Source organism: Leptonychotes weddellii, chromosome 4 (genome assembly GCF_054177405.1).
Source record: "Leptonychotes weddellii isolate Sample4059 chromosome 4, ASM5417740v2, whole genome shotgun sequence".
Taxonomy (NCBI): Eukaryota; Metazoa; Chordata; class Mammalia; order Carnivora; family Phocidae; genus Leptonychotes; species Leptonychotes weddellii.
In genome coordinates this window covers 148,283,635-148,294,162 of record NC_138372.1, presented here as the reverse complement: position 1 = coordinate 148,294,162, position 10,528 = coordinate 148,283,635, and the positions used below count along the sequence as shown (strand labels likewise).

The following is a 10,528-nucleotide window of genomic DNA, read 5'->3' as shown; positions in this document are numbered from 1 at the left end:
GTTGCAAATGGCAAGATCTCATTCCTTTTGATGCCATTAATTTTTTAAAAATTCTTAAATAAACAGCCTCTTATTTAAAAAGCATATACATTGGCATTATAAATGACTTTCTTGTAATTTAAATTTCAATCAATTTTGCATTAATTACTGAATAATTATTTTAGTATTTTTCATATTAGTCATTGATATAGTTATAAGTTCATTATTTAATTCTCCCTAAAAGTATTTACTTATTACAGTGTTAAACATCATTAATGTCCTGAATCTTTGTAAGAGGAAATGCTTAAAGAATGCTTTCATCTACAAGGGGCCATGAGAAGTAACAGGATTACTCACTTGAAGTGCATGATTTTTAAAACATACAACAGCCTCTAATAAATGTTTTGCCTAGCAAATAATATAATGCTAAAATATAATTGAGGTGTATGCGTGATTGGGGGCAGGGAGAAGAGAGGCTATAAATTGGAAACTATTAATTGTAAGGTAAAAATAACCAACATGTATGCCATCCTGTCACACGAGAGAATCTATTGAAAAAATGGCTATAAGCTAACTAGTCCTGGTCCATGACAAATATTCACCAGATAACAATGAAATGTGAAAAACAAAGGAAATGTTATGACTTTTTCATGAAGCTAAGTCTCTTAAGAGGAAATGATTGTCCTTTAATCTGAGTTTACATGCATTTATGTGCTACATTTATGGTGAGAGAAAATGTTGTTTATTGTGATTGCGCAAAACAAAGTCACTATTTAAATTAATACATTTCAATCGTCAGCCAATTTTCCTCAATTTTTAACTTTTACTAAAAAATGATATCTGAAGGAAATTTACATTGCACGATTCAAGGATTTTCCCTGATAATATTTGTTGACTAATATTACTTAGCTTTCCCACTAGGGAAATTTCTTTGCTAACTACTAGTGATATTTGCTATGAATGCACAAGCAAGTACAGATGGTGGTTCCACATTACGTTCCTGGTGTTTAATTCAATGACTTTAAAACTGTAACACAGTTTTTACCAGTTTCAACTACTTAAAGCCATCATGTGAGTAAAATTATGTTTTTATCTATTCTAAATATCTGTTAAGAAATTTATATGGGCATTGTGGGGAAACAAAGAGGAATTAAATATGCATCCTGCCCTCATGAAAAAAAATCACTTTCCTTATGAGAAAAATCATCATGGGAAAAGAAATAGATTGGACTTAGAAGTTATGGGTTTATATCTTTGTTCCACTGCTTACCAACAGTATGAATTTAAACTATTTACTGATCATTTCTAAACTGTGATTTCTTCAGTTATAAGTCAGAGAAAATAGAGTTACACTCTAGTATTCTTTTCAAGGGAACATAGAATGTCATTCACTATGCAATTTTACCATACAACAATATGAGGAAATACAATTGGTAATTTATTAATTTAACTATCAATATATGCAAAACACCAAATTTTACAAGTACCCAAATCAGTACAAATGACTCTGTGGGAAAAGATCATGTTTATCCATAAAATGTTATGCTTTTAGATTACCTAGAAAACATGTTAAGATCAAGTGCAATACATGTATATTTAAATATTGTAATTTATAATTCATATTAAAATAAAAATCATACTAGTTTTACCTGAAAAATAAGTTTTAAAACCTATTTTAAAACTATAGTTTTAAAGTAACTGAAAGGTACTTCAAATAGAAGTGCATAAGATATATGATCTTCCTTTAACTTTTTAGGTTAATATTATGGTGAAAAATAAGTCTTTCTAAACAGGAATGTCTACATAGACTATCTGAATTTTCTTAACAATTGAAGTCCCCTTACATTCTTATGATTCTTGAGAACACTGTTACAAGAACACAGTTTTTGGTTTGAAAAAGAAAGTGTTCTGATGGCGTTCATGTTCTCCTACTACCCACCCTAATTCATTAAATTAACAGTTATTTATTGAGGGACCTCTTACATGATATGTACTGCATGAAAGCACTGATGATAAACTAGTGAGTTCCAAGGACTTCACAAAGATTAGTGCCCAAAAGAGAAGACAGATGCTTAATAAATAATCACACATAAATATTAACTTATAAATGAAGTCTTGTCAAGAAAAGACATACCTTAGAAACACTGAAGGTTTAGTTATAGACCACTGCAATAAAGTGCATATTGCAATAAAGCAAGTCAAATGTATTTTTTTTTTTTTTGGTTTCCCAGTGCATATAAAAGCTGTGTTTAGGGGCACCTGGGTCGCTCAGTTGGTTAAGCATCTACCTTCAGCTCAGGTCATGATCCCAGGGTCCTGGGATCAAGCCCCATGTTGCACTCCCTGCTCAGCAAAGAGCCTGCTTCTCTCCCTGTGCTGCTCCCCCTGCTTGTGTGCTCTCTTTCTCTGTCAAATAAATAAATAAAATCTTAAAAAAAAAAGGCTGTGTCTACACACTACACCATAGTCTATTGAGTGTGCAATAGCATTATGTAAAAATAATGGACATATCTTAAGATATACTTTATTGCTAAAAAATGCTAACCAATCTCTGAGCTTTCAGTGAGTCATAATCTTTTTGCTGGTGTAGGGTCTTGCCTCCATGATGATGGCTGCTGACTGATCAGGGTGGCAGTTGCGGAAGACTGGGGTGGCTGTGGCAATTTCTTAAGAAAACAATGAAGTTTGTCATGTCAATTGACTCTTCTTTTCATGAAGAATTTCACTGTAGCATGCAATGCTGTTTGGTAGTATTTTACCCACAGCAGAACATCTTTCAAAATTGGAGTCAATCCTCTCATATTGTGTACTGCTTTATCAACTAATTATGCAATATTCTAAATCCTTTGTTGTCATTTCAACAATCTTCATGGCATCTTCAGCAGGAGTAGATTCCACCTCAAGAAACCATTTTTTTGCTCATCCATAAGAAGCAACTCCTCATCCCCTAAAGTTTTATGATGAGATTACAGCAAGTCAGTTAATAGTAACAGGGTCCAATAGTAACATCAAAGATCAAAGATCACAGGTCACCATGAAAAATATAATAACAATGAAAAAGTTTGAAATATTGCAAGAATTACCAAAATGTGACACAAAGATACTAAGTGAGCAAATGCAGTTGGAAAAACAGTGCCAACAGAGCTGCTCAATGCAGGATTGCCACAAACCTCCAATTTGTAACAAAGTTAAAAAAAATAGAAGCTCAGCAAAATAAGGTATGCCTTGTCACTAACAGGCTTCATGACTGAAAGTGTTTATTTTCAGATCAGTCAAGCAATGTATCACAGGAGGGAGGAAAACAAGTTAGTGAAAATCCACATAATGATGCAACTATCATGGAAATAAGTCTAAAACATACATCCTTCCTTATTTATTGAAATGAAAAAGAAAAGAATCTTACGTTATGCAACATGTCACTACATGCTGATTATTTATAGATAACTGCAGAAAACTAGTTTTCAACAAAAGGAAAACATACTCCGCATTGTCCTTCACTATCATCTTGGGTAATTTAAATGGTACAGTGTCCTAAATATTGTCTAAAAATATTGATTATTTAATATACATGAATGGGTGTAAAATGAGATTGCATGTAAAATAATTGTGTGTCTATTTTTACATTAGTTCAAATATTTAATATTTTGATTTAATCAGTGTGTCAAAGACAATGACAGGATAAACAGCATGTTCAATAGAAAATGGGACACAATAAGTCATAGTTTTAGACCTGGCTCTACTATGAACTTGGTAAGTTATTTAATTTCTCCCATTCTCTTGTGCCTTCTAATGTGAGGGTTAAATTGCATATTTCACCTGTACAGAGAAATTTTTCTTTTAAAGTTACTGTCAAATTTTGCACTAGTAGGCTTTGAATCTACTCATGTTGCAGATCAACATGGGTCTCAGTAACTTAGAGTGGTCACTAGGTTCTATAGGAGTTCTGTTTTCATTTATAGGATAAGTTAATATTTTAAACACTTTAAAAAAATCTATATTCCAAATCTAAAAGACAGCTATGGGTTGGTTTCCTATTGCTGGGGCAACAAATTATTTAGTAGTTTAAACAACATAAATTTGTTATTTGGCAGTCTGGGAAACTGAAGCCCAAAATGGGCTTAACTGGGCTGAAATCAAGATGTAGACAGGTCTGTCTTCCTTCTGGAGGTTCTAGAAGAGAATCTGTTCCTTGCCTTTTCCAGCTTGTGGAGGCCGCTTGCCATTCTTTGGCTTACGTCCCTCTTCCATTTTCACAGCCAGCAATCACATCACTCTAACCTCTGCTCTGTTATCCCATCTCCTACTCTCTCTCTCTAACCCTCCTGTTTCCCTTTTAAAAAAATTAATTAATTAATTAATTAATTTTATATCCCCCTTTTTAAATTTAAATTCAATTAGCCAACATATAGTATATCATTAGTCCTGTTTCCCTCTTATAAAGACCCTTGTGATTACTCTGGACCCATCCAGATAATCTAGGCTAATCTCCCAGTCTTAAAATCCTAATTTAATCACATCTATAACATTCCTTTTGTCATGTAAGGTGAAATATTTTAAAATTCCAGGGACTAGAGCCTGGGTATTTTTGGAGGGCCATCACTCAAAATGTAACATTAGGTGTACAAATGTAACATTCACAACATCATAGCAGGTTATGATGTAAGTAGTTTTTCAGAATTCTTGTGTGCTGCAAAACCATTCATCCTTTTTTTTCCTTCCTGACAATATTTCTTGGTTGTTTTTGTCAAAAAATAGTATGAGCATTTAAAGTGAGAAATATTTTATTTATACATCTTCATATCAAGAAGTTTTAAAACACCTAGAAAGTTATTTAATAACTAATTAGTTACTCCATGAACCTGCAATTCCACCACTAGATATACTCCCAATAGAAATATGTATGTATGTATGGGGCGCCTGGGTGGCTCAATTGTTAAGTGTCTGCCTTCGGCTCAGGTATTGATCCCAGGGTCCTGGGATTGAGCCCCGCATTGGGCTTCCTGCTCCGTGGGAAGCCTGCTTCTCCCACTCCCCCTGCTTGTGTTCCCTCTCTCGCTGTGTCTCTCTCTGTCAAATAAATAAATAAAATCTTTTTTTAATAAAGAAATATGTATGTATGCATGTCAACAGAAGTTTACGGCAGTATTATTTATAAAAGACCCAACTGGAGAAAGAAAGATCCACTAGCCATAGAATGGCTAAATAAATTGAAGTATAAAATGAAATCCTATATAGTAATGAAAGTTGATTTCCATACTACTACTACGATAGTACAAATACAAGTACAGTGAAATAATTTCATTATATACAATTTCATTTATATAAAGCTTTAAAACATGCAAAATTAATTTGTTTAGCTAGAAGTCAGGCGAGTGGTTATCTTTGGGGAGGAGTGAGATAGTAATGAATGGGAGGAAACATAAGCAGACATTCAGTATTTCTTGCAGTGTTTTATTTCTTGATCTGAAATATTTAATTTGTGATTTATTTCTTGATCTGAAATATTTAATTTGTGAAAATTCAGCAGTATGCACAATTTTGATTTGTTGTAATCCTCTGTAAGTTATAGTTTATTGAACATATTTGTAAACAAAAAGACCAATATTATATAATTAATTTATAAAAGTATAATGTTTTATGTATATAAAAATATAGCCTAGTATATTCTGGTCATAAGTGACATATTTTTAAAAAATAAGGGTACCAAAAGGTTGAAAGTTAAAAGATGTTCTAGACTAATTCTAGTAAATTAAGTTTTAGATTTATTACTGCCAGATAAGATAAAGTTTAAGATCAAATCATTATTAGACATAGATTAGGGGCACCTGGATGGCTCAGTCAGTTAAGCATCTGACTCCTGATTTCAGCTCAGGTCATGATCTCAGGGTTGTGAGATCGAGCCCTACATCAAGCTCTGTGTGGGCATGGAACCTGCTTAAGTAATTCTCTCTCTCCCTCTCCCTCTGCACCCCTCCCCAAAAGAAACAAAATAGGGTAGCACTTCATAAAAAATAAAATGTTCAATTTGCCAGGAAATATAATAATTTAAACTTGTGTACACCTATTAATGTAGCCCCCAAGTATATTTTAAAATGGACATAACTACAAGGAAAAATATAAAAATCTATAATCCTCTTGTGAGATTTTAGCATATCTCTTTCAGTAACTAGTAGATCAGATTTTAAAAATATAGTCAGCACAGAGAACACTTGAACATGATTAACAAATTTATCTAAAAGATATATTGAACACTGTTCCTAGCCAATGATAAATACCCATTATAGGAGCCAGAAAGATCCCAGAATAATGGTTCTTTAAGAACTTGTGAATATATCACATGGCAAAAATAACTTGGCAAATGGAATTGAGACAGATGTTATAATAGAAGATATCTGAATTATCAATTTGAACACAATTTAATTACATGAGCATGGAAAAGTTGAGAACTCTCTCCATCTGGAGGCAGAAGAGGCAACAGCAGAAGGATGAGGTAGAGGGAAAGACCAAAGAGAATTACAGAATGAGAACTTGGACTGCCCTTGCTGACTCTGAAGATGGAGGAACGAGGTCTCAAACTGAGAAATGCAAGCAATCTCTAATACCTGAGAATGACCCCAAGTCAACAGCCGGCAAGGAAACAGGACCTTAGTCCTACAACTGCATAGAATTTAATTCTGGCAACAGTCTTATAAATTGGGAAGTGAAAGCAAATTCTGCTCCCAAGGTTCTAGAAGCAATGCAGCCCAGCTAACACCTTGATTTCAGCTTCATGAGGCTCAAAGCAGAGAACCAGCTGAGCTATGCTCTACCGAGACCTATGTAACTATGAGATAATTAATAATGGGAGTTAAGGTTGTGGTAATTTGGATTAGGAATAGAAAAATAATATGCTTTCCTTTATAAGAAAACTAGGCATGTAATAAAAAAAAATACAGTATCGGACCCATAAAGCAAATCTCAAGAATTTCAAAGGATTAAATTCATACAGAAAATGTTATCTAATTGCAATGCAAATGAGATATACATTGGTAAGAAGACATAACTAAAGCAACTCATAGGTTTATAATTTAAAAGATATACTTCTAACCATGAGCCAAATAGGAAATCATGTAGCTTATGCAGCAAAAAGAGGAAAATTTACAGCTTTAAATGCTTATAAACCCTAGAGGAACTGTCAGATAAGTGTGTACAAGTGAACTTTTGCAAGAATGTTGATGAAAATGCAAATTATAAACAACCCAAATGTCCATCAACAATAGAATGTATAAATTTAGTGTGGTATATTTATTGCAATAGATTCCTATATAGCAGTGGTTCTCAAAATGTGATCCGTGGATCCTTGAAGGTCCTGAGACATTTTTAGGGGGTCCACAAGATCAAAACTGTTTCCATAATAACACTGAGACATTATTCACACCATTTTCATTGTGTTGACATTTGTCCTCAGGGTACAAAAGTAATGGTGAGTAAAACTGCTGGTGCCTGAAAACCTCACAATTAGTGACCTCAAACTGTACAAATAGTCATTAGTCATTGTATTCGTCACTGCCACACACTTTCAGTGTGGAATAAAAATCCATTGTACTTAAGAATATTCCTGTTGATGCTATAGTTATTTCATTAAATGTCTACCCTGTAATTCCCCTCTTTTAAATGACCTGTGTAACAAAATGGAAAGTATGCAAAAAATTAAAAAAAAAACCAAGAAACAAAAAAACATAGAACCTTCTTATGCCTACCAAAATATGATGGTTGTTCCAAGGAAAAACAGTTGCATAATTGAGTTGTCAGCTGAACAGGCCACATTTTCATGGAACATTCCTTTTACTCGAATGACTAACATAAACTACAGTTAGTCAAACTTGGGTATTTGTTATATATTTTTTCCAACACATACACACACACACACACGCACACACACTGAACCTGAATTGTTATTTCAAGGGAAAACAATTGACAGGATTTGTTGTCTATGACAAAATCTAGTTTCCAAGTAAAAAATTAGAATTTTGGAAAACTTCAATCCATTACTGTAAGTTTTAGAGCTTCCCCAAGTTTAAAGATTTTTCTAATGAGATCAGTAGCAATAAAAATAAATGTGATTTTTTGATACTTTATAATAAAATGTATCAACATTTGGAAGATTTAACTCAGTGAACAGATATATTCCAAATTACTAATACATGTTAAAAATTGAATGGGTAAAAAGGACCCATTATAGAAACAAGGTGAAGCAATGAATTTTAATGCCACAGAGTATAAAAATTAATTGATATGGTTTGAATTCAACATTGCAATTAACTTGTAAAGTTCTTGTGTAGTATCAAAGAAGAGTATCCATTTATCTGCAAAAGCCAGTAGAATTCTCTTCCCTTTTCCAACTACATATGTGAGGCCAGAGTTCTTCATACCCATCAACCAAAATAATATATTGTAAGATACTGAATAAAGAAGTAGATATGAGGGGCTCCTGGGTAGCTCAGTCATTAAGCGTCTACCTTCAGCTCAGATCATGATCCCAGGGTCCTGGGATCAAGCCCCACATCAGGCTCCCTGCTCAGCGGGAAGCCTGCTTCTCCCTCTCCCACTCCCCCTGCTTGTGTTCCCTCTCTCACTGTCTCTCTCTCTGTCAAATAAATAAATAAAATCTTAAAAAAAAAAGTAGATATGAGAATCCAACTGATTTCTGTTAATAGGCCAGATATTAAATAGATTTTGTTTCTTTTTTTTAAGATTTTTATTTATCTCGGGGCGCCTGGGTGGCTCAGATGGTTAAGCATCTGCCTTCATTCAGCTCATGATCCCGGGATCCTGGGATTGAGCCCCGCATCGGGCTCCCTGCTCCGCGGGAAGCCTGCTTCTCCCTCTCCCACTCCCCCTGCTCGTGCTCTCTCTCTCTCTCTCTATCTCTGTGTCTCAAATGAATAAATAAAATCTTAAAAAAAAAAAAGATTTTTATTTATCTCTTTGATAGAGAAAAAGAGTGAGAGAGCACAAGCGGGGGGAGCTGCAGAGGGAGAAGGAGAAGCAGGCTCTCAAGTGAGCAGGGAGCCTGATGCAGGGCTCAATCCCAGGACCCTGGGATCATGACCTGAGCCAAAGGCAGCCACTTAACCAACTGAGCCACCCAGGTGCCCCTAAATAGATTTTCAAGAACAGAACACAATACGTTCTTGTCATTTTTGTTTTGGAAAAGATAATTATTTTGAATTAAAATATGATTTATGTCAACATGCAATGTGCCTATCCTGGTTATTTTTAAATTAATAAATGCACATGTAAAAAATTGTTCTCAGTTTTCATTTAAATAGGGTATTTATTGATAAATCTAGCCCACAAAATCTTTTGGGGGTTCTTAATAATTTTTAGAGTATAAACACACCTGAGACAAATGAGAATTATTGCTATCTAGCATTGAAATATATGGTAATTTCAATGTAGATTAATCCTACATGTGCAATGTTGGGCAAAAATAGCAAGTATATAAAAAATAGTATAATTCCATTGCATAAAATTACTAATTCTTATTATATTAATAATAAAAATGAGAAAATAAATAACATAAATGTTAATTCATAGAAAAATTAAAAATTATGTTATTTCATTAGTTTTAGTAAAATTATATCCTGTGTATGTGGGTTTTTTTAATTTTTAATTTCTTTTTTCTAGTTTAGACAAAGTATCAATTGTAAATCAATTGTATAATCAATCTTGTAACTATATGCAATAAGTTATTTGCAAAATTCGTAATAAATTATGGTAAAAAATGTCAGACAAATATTTGTTTTATAAAAATATGCAGTATAGGGGTGCCTGGGTGGCTCAGTCAGTTAAGCAACTGCCTTTGGCTCAGGTCATGATCTGGGGTCCTGGGACTGGAGCCCACATCTGGCTCCTTACTCAGCGGGCAGTCTGCTTCTCTCTGCCCCTCCCCCCTCGTGCTCTGTCTTTCTCTCTCTCACACACACTCAGTTTCTCTCTCAAATAAATAAATAAAATCTTTTTAAAAATGAAATATAACCAAAAAGTAATCTGCAACTATTAAATTTAATTGAATTTATTGAAAGTTTAGACTCTAATAAAACAAAATCACATCATTTGTAGACTTTTCAGTTTCAAGATTTATTTAGATCACATCTCTTCCTTTAATATTAAATTTTAATAAAAACTCCCCACTGTGTAAATATATTCTAAACTATCAGGAAAATTATTTATTTGACAAAAATACCTTCTGAATATTCAATTGTTAAAATAAGGAGCAAAAGATACTAAAAACACATACTCTCACAACTCATCTCCCAAAGTCTAAATTAATCAGTATTTTCATAGAGATGATATATGTAATAGATATGATAAATAGTTATGCACAGTCACATGTATGTAAATAACTTTATACATGCCTACAGTAATTGTTTTTGATGAGTGACTTTTAATCAATATGTGATAAATTTGTTCATAAACCCTCACACACCCACCCACCCACCCACACACACACATACACACCTACTTATACAAAGCTTACGGATATGATAAATGACTTTTTTTTTTT

The 10,528-nt window shown here is 33.4% G+C and overlaps 1 protein-coding gene across 2 annotated transcripts in view; it reads left to right on the top strand.

Moving 5' to 3' along the window:
* Positions 1-10,528, top strand: part of CSMD3 (CUB and Sushi multiple domains 3) — a 1,160,890-nt gene that overhangs the window by 161,841 nt on the left and 988,521 nt on the right. The window lies entirely within an intron of this gene.